The sequence below is a fragment of the Acomys russatus genome, chromosome 28, assembly GCF_903995435.1.
Source record: "Acomys russatus chromosome 28, mAcoRus1.1, whole genome shotgun sequence".
In the NCBI taxonomy this organism is placed as follows: Eukaryota; Metazoa; Chordata; class Mammalia; order Rodentia; family Muridae; genus Acomys; species Acomys russatus.
In genome coordinates, this window is record NC_067164.1 from 35,756,685 (window position 1) to 35,769,447 (window position 12,763).

The 12,763-nt window shown below is 43.6% G+C and overlaps 1 protein-coding gene across 1 annotated transcript in view; it reads left to right on the forward strand.

The window, feature by feature from the left end:
- Positions 1-12,763, forward strand: part of R3hdm2 (R3H domain containing 2) — a 120,801-nt gene that overhangs the window by 9,102 nt on the left and 98,936 nt on the right. The window contains exon 2 of the mRNA XM_051170694.1: positions 10,082-10,149. The gene's annotated coding sequence lies outside the window, so the exon portion shown is untranslated. The remainder of the gene's footprint in view (positions 1-10,081; positions 10,150-12,763) is intronic.

The window sequence follows — 12,763 nt, forward strand, 5'->3', positions numbered from 1 at the left end:
AAAGCTCACTAGCTCAGCTGACAGCCCAGGAGGAAAAGGCCAAAAACAAAACAAAACAAAACAAAACCAAAAAAACCCAAAACAAGCAAACAAACAAACAAACAAAAAAACCCCACCCCAGGCCAAAGGCTTGCAGGCTCAAAGCTCAAAAGCCTAAAAGCGTCAGTCCGTATCCATGATCTCTTAAATACACCTCAGCTCAAAGCCTCTCCTACTCTTAATCCCTGTCAGCTGGTTTCCTGCTCTGCCTCTTGACCTGGGGTTAACTTTATTAAATCCTGTGTGCAGAAAGCTCTTGGATTAAAGGTGTGTGCTAGGGCTGACTGAACCACACTTTAATCACCTGTTTACAGTAAACAAAAAGCTCTTAGATTAAAGGTGTGTGTTAGGGCTCATGCCAAAAAAGACACAGGTTTTTACAGTTCACATCTCTGGTTTACGATGGGATCAAATATTCTGCAACAGCACAGACCTGTAGTCTCCACTACTTAGGATTTAAGGCTGGCCTAGGCACCCATTGAGGCTCTCTGTCTTTTTTCCGTCCTCCCTTTTTTCCTTTTTTTTTTGGGGGGGGGGCAGGAGAGTCAGGATCTTAAAAAAAAAAAAAAAAAAGTCCTGGCTGTTCTAAAACTCTCAATTTTGACCAGGCTGGTCTTAAAATCAGAGAAGTTTCCTGCCTCTGCCTTTCGGGTCCTAGGATTATAGGTGTATGACACTACACCTGGCATACTTTATGTTTTCCCCCTCATAGTTTCATGTGGCCCAGGCTGGTTTGGAATGTGATCCGTGGTTGAAGATAACCTTGAGTTCTTAACCCTCTTGCCTTCCTGCCTCTGGAGTGGTGGGGTTACAGGCATGTGCTAACCATTTCTTTAATGTAGTGCAAAGGGCGGACTGAGCTACTAAACTAAACAGCCAGATGTGGCAGTGGCTTACATAGTGAAAGTCTGTGGGGAGGGATGAATATGAATGAATAAACAGGAGCTAGTTTGGCATAACGTGCTATAATGCTAGCTCCTGTTTACTCATTCTTATTCTCTCTCTCAATAGAATTTCACTGTGTAAGCCACCCCATCTGGCTACTTTAAGATTTATGACTCTTGTTTCCTCAGTGGCCTTTTGTTGTTGTTTGACACAGGGTTTCTATAGTAGCCATTTTGCCCTCCTCCTCCTCTATTTCCCCAGTACTGGAATAATGAGTACCTTCTATCTAGTGTCCCTGGCATCCATTGATGAGTCTATTTTAAAAATAATTATTTTATGTACATTGGTGTTTTGACTGCATGTATGTCTATCAGGGTGTTGGATCCCCTGGAACAGGAGTTATACACAATTGTGAACTGCCATGTGGGTTCTGGGAACTGAACCCTTGTCCTTTGGAAGAACAGCCAGTGCTCTTAACTGCTGAGCCATCTCTCCAGCCCCATATTGATGCTCTTAATTGAAACTTTTTTTTTTCCTTTGGTTTTTCAAGACAGGGTTTTTCTGTGTAGCCTTAGGTGAACCGGACTCACTTCATAGACCAGGCCGGCCTCAAACTCACATGGAGACGCCAGCATCTTCCTCCCAAGAGCTGGGATTACAGGAGTGCACTACTGTGTCTGGCTTAGAATTGTTTTATAGAATAGCCCTTCTCTGCTTTGTCTTGATGAGTGCTGTAGAGCTGATATATTACCTTACTTTTTAAAACTCTGTATGTGTGGTATTTGTGTGTGTGTATGTGGTATATGTATGTGTATGGAAGCATATATGTGCGAAACTGTGCCTGAAAAGATAACCAGGGGCAGTGTCTACACACTGAAGGTTATCCTCTAGGCCTCCATACACATGCACACACATGTGTGCAACTCCACCAAATACACACATGTATTAGTACATACAGATACTTTACTTCCCTCTCAAATTAAATACTTTAAATCCCTAGTTGTCAGTATTAAAAGTATTAACAATATTGACTATTAAAATTAATATCACTTGGAGCTGAAGAGATGGCTTATCAGTTAAGAATGCATATTGAGCTTATTGTGGTAGCACACGCCTTTAGTCCAGCACTCAGGAGGCAGAGGCAGGCATGTCGCTGTGAGTTCGAGGCCAGCTTGGTCTACAAAGTGAGTCCAGGACAGTCAAGGCTACACAGAGAAACTCTGTCTTGAAAAACCAAAAACCAAACCAAACCAAAATGAAAAAAGCATTGTTCTTAAAGAAGACCCAATTTTTGTTCCTAGCACCCACATAAGGTTGCTCATAACAGCCTGTTAACTCTAGGCCCAGGTAGTCTAACACTCATGGCATCTGTGGTGGGCACAGCACTCTTGTATACTTGTACACATAATTAAAAATACAATTAAAAACTCTTTAAAAGAACACTAAAATTTGGCAGCAAAATGGTGCAGAAGGTAAAGGCATTCGCTGCCAAGTTCAGTAAGGTGAGTTCAGTCCCTGGATTCACATGATGGAAGAAAAGAACTGATTCTTACAAGTTGCTCTCTGACCTCCAAATGGTCATGTTTTGGTAAACCCTGCCCTCAATAAATATGTAAAATATAAACATGATTTAAGAATGTTTGGGCTGGAGAGATGGCACAGAGGTTTAGAGCACTATCTGTTCTTCCAGAGGTCTTGAGTTCAATTCTCAGCAACCATATGGTGGCTCACAACCATCTATAATGAGATCTGGTGCCTTCTTCTGGTGTGCAGGCACACATGTGGGCAGAATGCTGTATAAATAATGAATAAATAAATCTTAAAAAAAATAATAAGAATGTTAGCTGGGCACTGTGGCACACGCCTATAATTCCCAGCACTCAGGAGGTAGATACAGGTGGATCTCTGTAGAGTTTGAAGCCAGTCTGGTCTACAAAGTGAGTCCAGGACAGCCACAGCTACACAGAGAAACCCTGTCTTGGAAAAAAAACCAACACAACAAACAAGCCCCCCAAACAAAAACGAATAAGAGTGATGGGGCTGGAGAGAAGGCTCAGCGGTTAAGTGCACTGGCTGCTATTCCAAAGGACCTAGGTTCAGTTCTCAGCAACCACATGGCATCACACAACCCTCTCAAACTCCAGCTCCAGAGGATCTGATGCCCTTACACAGACATACATACAGGCAGAACACCAGTGGAGATAAAAATAAATAAATCTTAAAAAAAAAAAAAAAGAGGATGCTGCAGTGATTCTCAATTTGGTTATTGACCCTGTGGGTTGCGTCCCTGTCCTTTGGCACAGGAGCATCAAGCTTTCAGCCCTCGCCACACTCTCACAGCAGGTGTTTTCAATGGCTTCAGACTTTACTTGTCCCAGACCTGGAGTCAGGCACCTCTGACAGAACCCTGATTTTTTTTCTTTTTCTTCTTCCCTCCCTCCCTCCCTCTCTCCCTCCCTCCCTCCCTCCCTTCCTTCCTTTTTGGTTTTTTGAGACAGGGTTTCTCTGTGTAGCCCTGGCTGCCCTGGACTTGTTTTGTAGACCAGGCTGGCCTCGAACTCAGATCCACCTGCCTCTGCCTCTTGAGTGCTAGGATTAAAAATGTGTTTTTACTTCTTAAAAAAAGCAGAGCAGTTATATATTTATTTTTTATTTTATTTATTTTTTGGTTTTTTGAGACTGGGTTTCTTTGTGTAGCCTTGGCTGTCCTGGACTCCTTTGTAGACTAGGCTGGCCTCGAACTCACAGCGATCTGCTTGCCTCTGCCTCTGGAGTGCTGGGATTAAAGGCGTGCACCACCATGCCTGGCTGCCATGTTTTTTGTTTTTTTTGAGACAGAGTCTCATCTAGCCTATGCTGGCCTTGAACTCCTCCTCTTCCTGCCACAGCTTCCCAAGTACTGGGATCTTGGGTGTGAGACACACCTGGCTCAGAGAGTGGTCGTCAACAGTTACTGTCCTGTCAGTTGCTTATATGGTGTATGTATTTCTTCCTCCTTTTATATGATTGGCTGCTCCAACAGTACTAAAAGAATTAGCTGCTTGGCAACATAAAAGCACAGTTATTAAAACGAATCACATATCTTCCAACTATGTCTGTTGCTTGGCTAAATTTAGAACCATGTAGAGCCTTAGTAGAATTGAAATCTGTGGGGGATTTTATAGTTAGTAGACAGTATTCAGCTTTTCAGAGTAAGGAAGAATACAGGTAGCTTCAAAATGACTTTTGTACTGTAACCTGCATCACTTAATTAAAACACAGAGACCAGTAAAAAGTCAGAACTGGTCTGAGAATTTTATTTCATTGCCATGTTTCTGAAAGCTTACTAACACCTGGGTTCAATGTGGTGAACAATTTTTATTTCCTTCCCAGTGAATTGCCAGAGGTGTCCCACTGTCTTTCCTCAGTGTCTTTTAAAGTTATACTTGATACAGTTCTCAGTACTTCATGTGAATGGAAGAGCCAGCATATCTGTGCTAGAAATCAGGTGAGGACTACACTGGGACCTATGGATAAGATTTATGATGTTGGAATTGTTTTGTGGGTTCAAACTAGAGTTAATAGATAGTCCAAGCAGAAATTTACCTGTGTATATGTGTGGCATGTCAATAGATTTAAGAAGTGAATACATTGAGTAAATAGTTTAAGTTAAATATAATTTAAAATATGATAGTTTTATTTAACAGTAAATATATTTAATACATCAGCTGGTAGTAGGAAATATGATGTTATTAATGCATAGTAAGAAATCCTGAGCCAAGTGTGGTGGTGGATGCCTTTAATCCCAATACTCGGAGACTAAGGCAGGCGGATTGCTGTGAGTTCAAGGCCAGCCTGGTGTACAAAGCAAGTCCAGGACAGCTAGGGCTACACAGAGAAACCCTGTCTTGAAAAACAAAAACAAAAGAAATTCTGGGGATATTTGAAAGTACAAAAATTTGTCATAAACTGAAGAGAAAAATTAACATAAATAGAATGTGGTGTTACTGAGATTCTAAATTAAAAAAAAAAATAAAATAAAATAGGGCCCCTTTTAACTCTTAAGGTTATTATGGGGCCGAGAGATGGCTGAGTGGTTGAGAACACTACTTACTCCTCCAGAGGACCCAGGTTCATTCCCAGCACCCACATGGCAGCTCACAGCTGTCTGTAACTCCAGTTCCACAGGATCCATCACCCTCACACAGATATACATATATGCGGGTAAAACACCAATGCACATAAAATAAAAATAAATAAAAGCTATTTTTTAAAAAAGTTATATGGAGGTTGAAGAAATGCCCAGGCGGTTAGGAAGGAGTACTTCCTATTCCAGAGGGCCAGGTTTGATTCCCCACTTGGTTGCTCACAAAGGTCTCTAACTCCAGATCCAGGGGCTATGGCTCTCTCTTCTGCCCTTGCAGGCAACGCATGGATGTGGCACGCAGACACACATACAGGCAAAACATGCGTATATACGAAGAAAGAATAACTATTTTGGAGGGAAAAAGAGAAGTTCAAATAGAAAACAGATAAACCAAAAACCCTATATGGACAGTAAGGAACTTTAGCTTATGTGCGTTACATTTATCAGTATTGAACTCTGTTGGGTTAAAAAGAAGAAAACAATGTAAATATCCATCAGATAGAACAACATACGTCTTACATACTGATAATACCTATAACTTTGTGTACACGTGTATGCATAAGGATGAAGCCAGACGTCAACACTAAGCCTTCTGTAGTCTGTTTTTTTCCCCTTCAAAATGTGTTTTTTCTATTTATGTGTATCTGTATGTGCCCACATGAACACGTGTGTAGGAGGCCAGAAGAGGGTGCTAGACTCCCCGGGGCTGGGGTTCACGCTGCTGTGAAGCACACGATGTGGGTACTGAGCACCAAACTGGAGCCTTCTGAAAGAGCACCAAGCACTCGGAGTTGCTGGACCAGCTCCCCAGTTCCCCTCCACCCTATGTATTTTTCAAAATGTGTTTGTTTTGTTTCCACCTCACTTTTGAGACAAGGTCTCACTGAGCTGGAGCTCACTGCTTGGGCTAGATGGTCTGGCCAGCGAGTGCCCAGGGTCTGCCTGTCCGCCTTGTTGACTGCAGCACTGAAGTCACAGATGTGTGCCACCATGCCCATACTGAGAGTAGGTGTGGAGGGGCTGCGCTCACTCACACCTCCGTGCTCATGCAGCAGGACTTTACCACTGAGCCAGCTCTCCAGTTCTTATGCCTTCTTTCAAAAGAGGGAAAAGCAACCTTCAGCACAATTCGGTGAGAATGTTGAGCATTATTTTATTTATTTTAACTTATTTTTAGGGCCAGGAATCAAACTTAGAGCTTTTCACTTACTAGGGAAGCACTTGACCACTAAACTATATTCCTAGCCTTGTTTTACATCTTTGCAAATCCATAATATCTAACTCAGTAGAAAACAGTTGGATTCTTTTGTTGCTGTCCACATTCAGTCTGTTGTGATGCCTTATTTTGGTTCAAGTATATGAAGAAAATCCAGCTCCAAAGACAGACATAGTTGGAAGAAGTAATAGTAGTTTATATTCCCTTCATTAATTATAATTATTATTCTTTGATACTATAATCACAGTCAAGTGCATAAACGGTGCTGTGGTTTCTTCCCTTCAGTCTCCCCTCTCTTCTTCCTCTCTGTTTTTTGAGAGACAAGGTTATGCTGTTTGGGTCATGTTGGCCTTTGGCTCACCATGTAGCTCACACTTAAGATCTTCCTGCTTTGGCCTCTGGAACTGGCATAGTAGGCATTGCCTGAGGTTACATCGTCGAGCCTAGGAGCATTAGTGGAGTTCGTCCTTGATGACTTTAACATTTATGAGTGCGTCTGGGCATGGAGTTCTGCAGGTGCAAGGTTCTAGCTTCAGTCCAGATATTGTACTGTCCATCTTGTAAAATGAAGAGATCTTTACTTGTGAATGATTTGGAAATGTCATGGGGTCAGCTGACAACTTTTTTTGAGACAAAAGTCTCTATGTAGCCCTGGCTGGCCTGGAATTCTCTCTGTAGACCAGGCTGGCCTCATAATCACACAGATCTGCTTGCCTCTGCCTTCCAGGTGCTAGGATTAGAAGTGGGCACCAGGAGCCTGGCGTGGTGGCGCATGCCTTTAATCCCAGCACTCAGGAGGCAGAGGCAGGCAGATCGCTGTGAGTTCGAGGCCAGCCTGGTCTACAAAGTGAGTCCAGGATGGCCAAGGCTACACAGAGAAACCCTGTCTCGAAAACCCCCCCAAAAAAAGAAGTGGGCACCAGCAAAACGGCCTCAAACTGACAAGTATTGATTCACTGAATGAAACAGACCTTCCAGATGTTTGACCCATTTCGTGTGTGTGTGTGTGTGTGTGTGTGTGTGTGTGTGTGTGTGTAGTAGAAGTATTTTACACTTACTACTATGCCAAATAGAATATTAAAAAGACATGAATGTAAGCTGGAGAGATGGCCCAGGGTTAGGAGCACTTGTTCTTGCAGAAGACCTGGGATTTGATCCCCATGCCCACATTACAGTTCATAACTCTCCATAACTCCAGTTCCACAGAGCCCAATACTTCCTTTTGATTTCTGCAAGCACCAGGCATGCACATTCACAGACAAACACACAGGCGGAACACTCACACATTAGACACACACAGATAATTCTTAAAGGAAGGCATGAACATGTTCGATGTGATGGTTTATGACTGTAATCCCAGTGCTTGGAAGACTACAGCAGGAGGATTGCTGTGGGTTCCAAGCTTGGCCTATAGAGTGAGGCACTGTCTCAGGCATCAGACGGAAAAGCTGAAGGACAGAAAGGACAGTCAGCCTTCCTTGTCTGGAAGTGCCGCATTTGTGGATTCAAGCAAGAGGAGGCCAGGCATGGTAGTGCATCCCAGAGCTTGGGAGGCTGAGGCAGGTGAGGTCTCTGGGTTTGCCAGCTTGGCCTACACATCAAGTTTCAGGCTGAGCAAGATGAGATGTTGTTCGTAAACAAAACAAAACAAAACAACCCCCCCCACACAACAAAATTACTTCAGAGAAACAACTGCATTTCTATCAAACATGTACAGACTTTCCCCTTTGTTACCTTGTAATCAATACAGTAGTATAACACTTACCACACAGTATTGAAATGTCTACGATGTAGAAATGATTGAAGTATATAGGGAAGCCGAGTGAGGTGGTGCACACCCCAGCATTCAGCAGAATGTGATGCCAATCTGGGTTATATGTCAAGACCCTATGTCTCCTTACCTCCCCAAAGAAGTATAGATCTACAGAGTTATGCAAATATTACACTATTTTATATAAAGGATTTGGGTGTATTGAGGTTTTGGTGTCTATAGAAGTTGGAGGGGGTGGTATGGAGGGTACAGGATTTTGAGAAGTGACTATAAATGTATTTTTACTGTTTCATTATGGACATTTTATTTTTATTATCTATTGTGCTAGGAATTGATCTGAGTGAGAGCCTTCCATACGCTATCAAGTGCTCTACCACTGAACTACATCTCAGTTCTTGTATCCCTAATAGGCTTTTGTGTTCTGTTTTATGATAAGGTCTCACGTGGCTCAGGCTGAGGATTACCTCGAGCTTCTGACTCCCCTGCTTGTGCCTCCTCATCCCCAGTACTGGAGTTCCAGGTGTGCACACAGCTCACACCAGGCTCACACCAGGCTTTGCTCAGTGTGAGTGGTGCCAGGGCGTGTGAGTGCTACGGAAGCACCCTGCCAGCTCTGGGCCTTGATTGTTGAGGTAGTCTTGTTGTGTAGCCCAGGCTGGCCTGGAGACTAGGTATCTTTCTGCTTCAACTCTGCAGTTCTTAGATTATAGGATATGCTACTGCTGCTGGTTTTGTTTTGCTCATAGGAAATCCAGGGCCTTGCACATGGTTTTTCACTAAGCTACTTCCCCAACTTGAATGTTACATTTGATTAATTACTTTAACATTTGTGAATGCACTAACAATTTTACCTATTGTTACTTTTGCCTATGTAAAAAAGGCACATAAAGGTGGGCCTGGGTTCCCAGTGACTGCTAGGTTGAAGTGGCAGGATGGTGAGGTCAGTGCCAGCTTGGCAGCTTACTAAGAGCATGCCTCAAAATAAACCCTAGAAGGAGGGCTGGTGAACTATTTCAGTGTGGGTCTGGAGACAAGGTTCAGCAATTAAGGACAGTTGTTGCTCTCCGCAGGCACCCTACACACCCGGTGCATATACATACACACAGCCCAGACACATCTGCACAAAATGAAATAAATAAATCTAAAGCCAAAACACTTCAGTGCACAAGGCTTTAGGCTCAATCCCCAGTACCACCAAGACAAAATAAGTGCCAAGTCTCCAATTAAAGACTGTGAAGGAAGGTTTCATAGCAGCAGAAGAGGTCTAGGCTGTAGTTGTCTTGAACAGATTTTTTTTTTTTTTTTTTTTGAGGCAGGGTTTCTCTGTGTAGCTTTGGCTGTCCTGGATTTACTTTGTAGACCAGGCTGGCCTTGAACTCACAGAGATCCGCCTGCCTCTGCCTCCCAAGTGCTGGGATTAAAGGCGTGTGCCACTACACTACCACCCCCACCCCTCCCACCTCCCCCAACCCCCCACCCCACCCCCCGGCTAGCAGAAGTGTCTTTATATGAAGCAAACAGGAACCTTGAGCAAGGCTAAGACACCGTTGGCCTGCTAGTCTATCAGGAAGAATCAGCAAAGGTCCTAGGGACGTGACAGTGTCATCTTGCAGAGCCCCTTGCACTGCAATGAATCTCTCATTACAGTAGCTGCCACAGCCCGTATTTTAGAGAAGATTGAGACAGTGCTGAAGGTTCAGCCCACTTGTAGAGGTCAGGATCTTATAATAAGGATCCAGGTCATAAGAAATGCAAATGAGCCAGGCGTGATAGCACATGCCTTTAATCGTAGCACTCGGGAGGCAGAGGCAGGTGGATCACTGTGAGTTTGAGGCCAGCCTGGTCTACAAAAGTGAGTCTAGGATATCCAGGACTGTTACACAGAGAAACTCTGTCCCAAAAAAAACAAATAAGAATAAATGCAAATGAAACAGGGAGAGGTAAAAAAGGTGCTACTGTGGGTCTTAACTGGATCTCTATTGTCCATGAAGGTCTCTGTGTATTAATATTTTAAATTGCTTTTAACTTTTTTTTTTTTTTTTAGGTTAAACTTGTTTCTTAAATGAGGTGCCATACCAGCACTGGACTCATGGAGACTGAGCATTTATTCAGGTAATAATACTTAACATTTCTAAATGTTTTTATATGCCAGACAACAAAGTAACTTATAGCATCACCCTCACTTAATCGTCACACAACCCTGTGTAGTTGGAGATTGTATTTTACCCATTTCATAGATAAAGAAGTTTAAATTCAGGGAATAATATATCGAGTTTTTGTTTTGTTTTGTTTTTAAAGCCTTTTGCTCCTTCCAAGTGAGATATACAGATAGTTTGGGATAGGTGATATTATTTGTTCATACCAGTAAGTGCTATGCATATACAGTGGTTTTGATTGAACTACTGAAATTTCTTAACATTTCCCACTAGTATCATACTTTAATTTTCTTAAGAAAATATTTTATTCTGTGGACAAGTGTTTGCTTGCCTGTATGTATGCGTACCATGTACACACCTGGTGCCTTTGAAGGCCAGAAGGAGGAATTGCATCCCGGAAACTGGGGTTATGGATGGATCTGAGCTCCAGCATGAGCCCTGGGAACCAAACCCTAGTCCTCCAGCAGAGAGGCTGGGCTCTGAGCTGCTGAGCCACCTTTCCAGCCCTTGCAGCATACATTTGCTTTCTATTAAAGAAATAGATACACCTTCAGTAAAGATACACCTTGTTTGTTTGAGACAAGGACTCACTATACAGCCTTAACTGTCCTGGAACTTACTGTGTAGACCAGGCTGGCCTCGAACTCATGAGGCCTCTGCCTCCCAGGCTGGAATTAAAGGTGTATACCACCATTCCTGGCTCCAGTTTACAACTTTTTGTTTGTTTTGTTTTATTTTTAAATCTGTGTGCCACATGTATTCCTGGTGCCCCAGGAAGTTGGGAACGGGAGTTGGATTCTCTGGAACTGGAATTATAGATGGCTGTGAGCCGTGTAGGTGCTAGGAATTAAACCTGGTCCTCAGCAAGAACAAGCGCTCTTAACCGCTCAGCCATCTTTCCAGCATCCCACTTTAGCACTCCTCAGAATGCTAAAAACTGGACATAGTGGTACACGCCAGTAATCCCAACTACTCAGGGAGTTCAGGCAGGACAGCCACACCTTTGAGACCTGCCTGGGCAGCTCTGCAAGACCCTATGTCAAATAAATAAAAAAGTAAAAACAACTTTTCACTGCATTTGTTACTTCTCTCTGTGGGTGTGCGCTTGCCACACACAGTACATGTGTGAGCCCATTCACTTCTTCCCACCGTGTGTGGCCGCAGGTCCTGACTCAGGTCATCAGGCATCTAAAGGGTGGCCATGGGGCTTCCTCACTTGAGTAGGATCTCTTGCTGCTTTTCCAGAGATTACCAGTTCAGCGCCCAGCTCCATGTTGGGTGGCTCACAGCTGCCTACAACTCTAGCTGTAGAGGATTTGATGCCCTTTTGTTTTTCAATGCAGGGTTTCTGTAGTCCTGACTGACTTGGAACTCACCTGCCTTGCCTCCCTCTGCCGTGGTTAAAGGCATATACCAGCACCACACCCATTTTTTTTTTAAATGGGGGCACTGAGGATTGAACACAGTAAATTGTTGTCTTAGTTAGAATTACTATTACTGTGGTGAAACGCCATGACCAAGAGCAACTTGAGGAGGAAGGAGTGTATTTGGCTTACATATCCCAAGTCACAGTCCACTGAGGGAAGCCACGGTAGGAACTCAAGCCAGGCAGGAACCTGGAGGCAGGAGCTGATGCAGAGACCCTGGAGTGGTGCTGCTTACTGGTTTCCTCCTTGTGGTCTGCTCAGCCTGCTTACAGCACCCAGGAGTACCAGCTGGGGGATGGCACCATCCATAGTAATTAAGAATATCCCCTCTAGCCTGATGCCACGGAGGCATTTTTTTCAAGTGAGGTTCCTTTGTCTTAGATGACTCTAGCCTCTGTCAAGGTGACATAAAACTAGGCAGCACAATTGTGCAGCCGGCTATGACTTCACTTTGTTGCTCAGGCTGGTGTTGACCAGGCTTGATGTTGTGAATACTTGGGGTTTAGAAGCCTGGGCCATAGGCCCAGCTAATTAGAATCACTTGCCAGAACTACTTTTTTTTTTTAATTTATTTTTATTTATTTATTTTTTAAAGATTTATTTATTATTATATATACAGTGTTGTCTGCTTGTACACCCGCAGGCCAGAAGAGGGCATCAGGTTACATTATAGATGGTTGTGAGCCACCATGTGGTTGCTGGGAATTGAACTCAGGACCTTTGGAAGAGCAGGCAGTGCTCTTAACCACTGAGCCATCTCTCCAGCCCCGCCAGAACTACTTTTGTTTGTTTGTTTTTCTATGTGGCCTTGGCTGTCGTAGACTCTCGCTATGTAGACCAGGCTGGCTTCGAACTCACAGAGATCCGCCTGCCTCTGCCTTCTGAGTGCTGAGATTAAAGGTGTGCGACACCACGCCCGACACACTAAGACTTGTTAAAGATGTTTTTCCACAGCTGTTGTGCTCATTGAGAAGTCTCATGGGATTCGGCATTGCATGAAACTATTCCAGCCACCAGAAGACACTGTTTAGAGCTGCTTTGTGGCTGAGTTTTGGCTTTTTCAGTTCCAGCTGTTTCTGTTAAGGGGCTCTCAGCAGTGAAGTGTTTGGTTTTTATGGAGGGGAGCAAGCCTTGAATTCACTC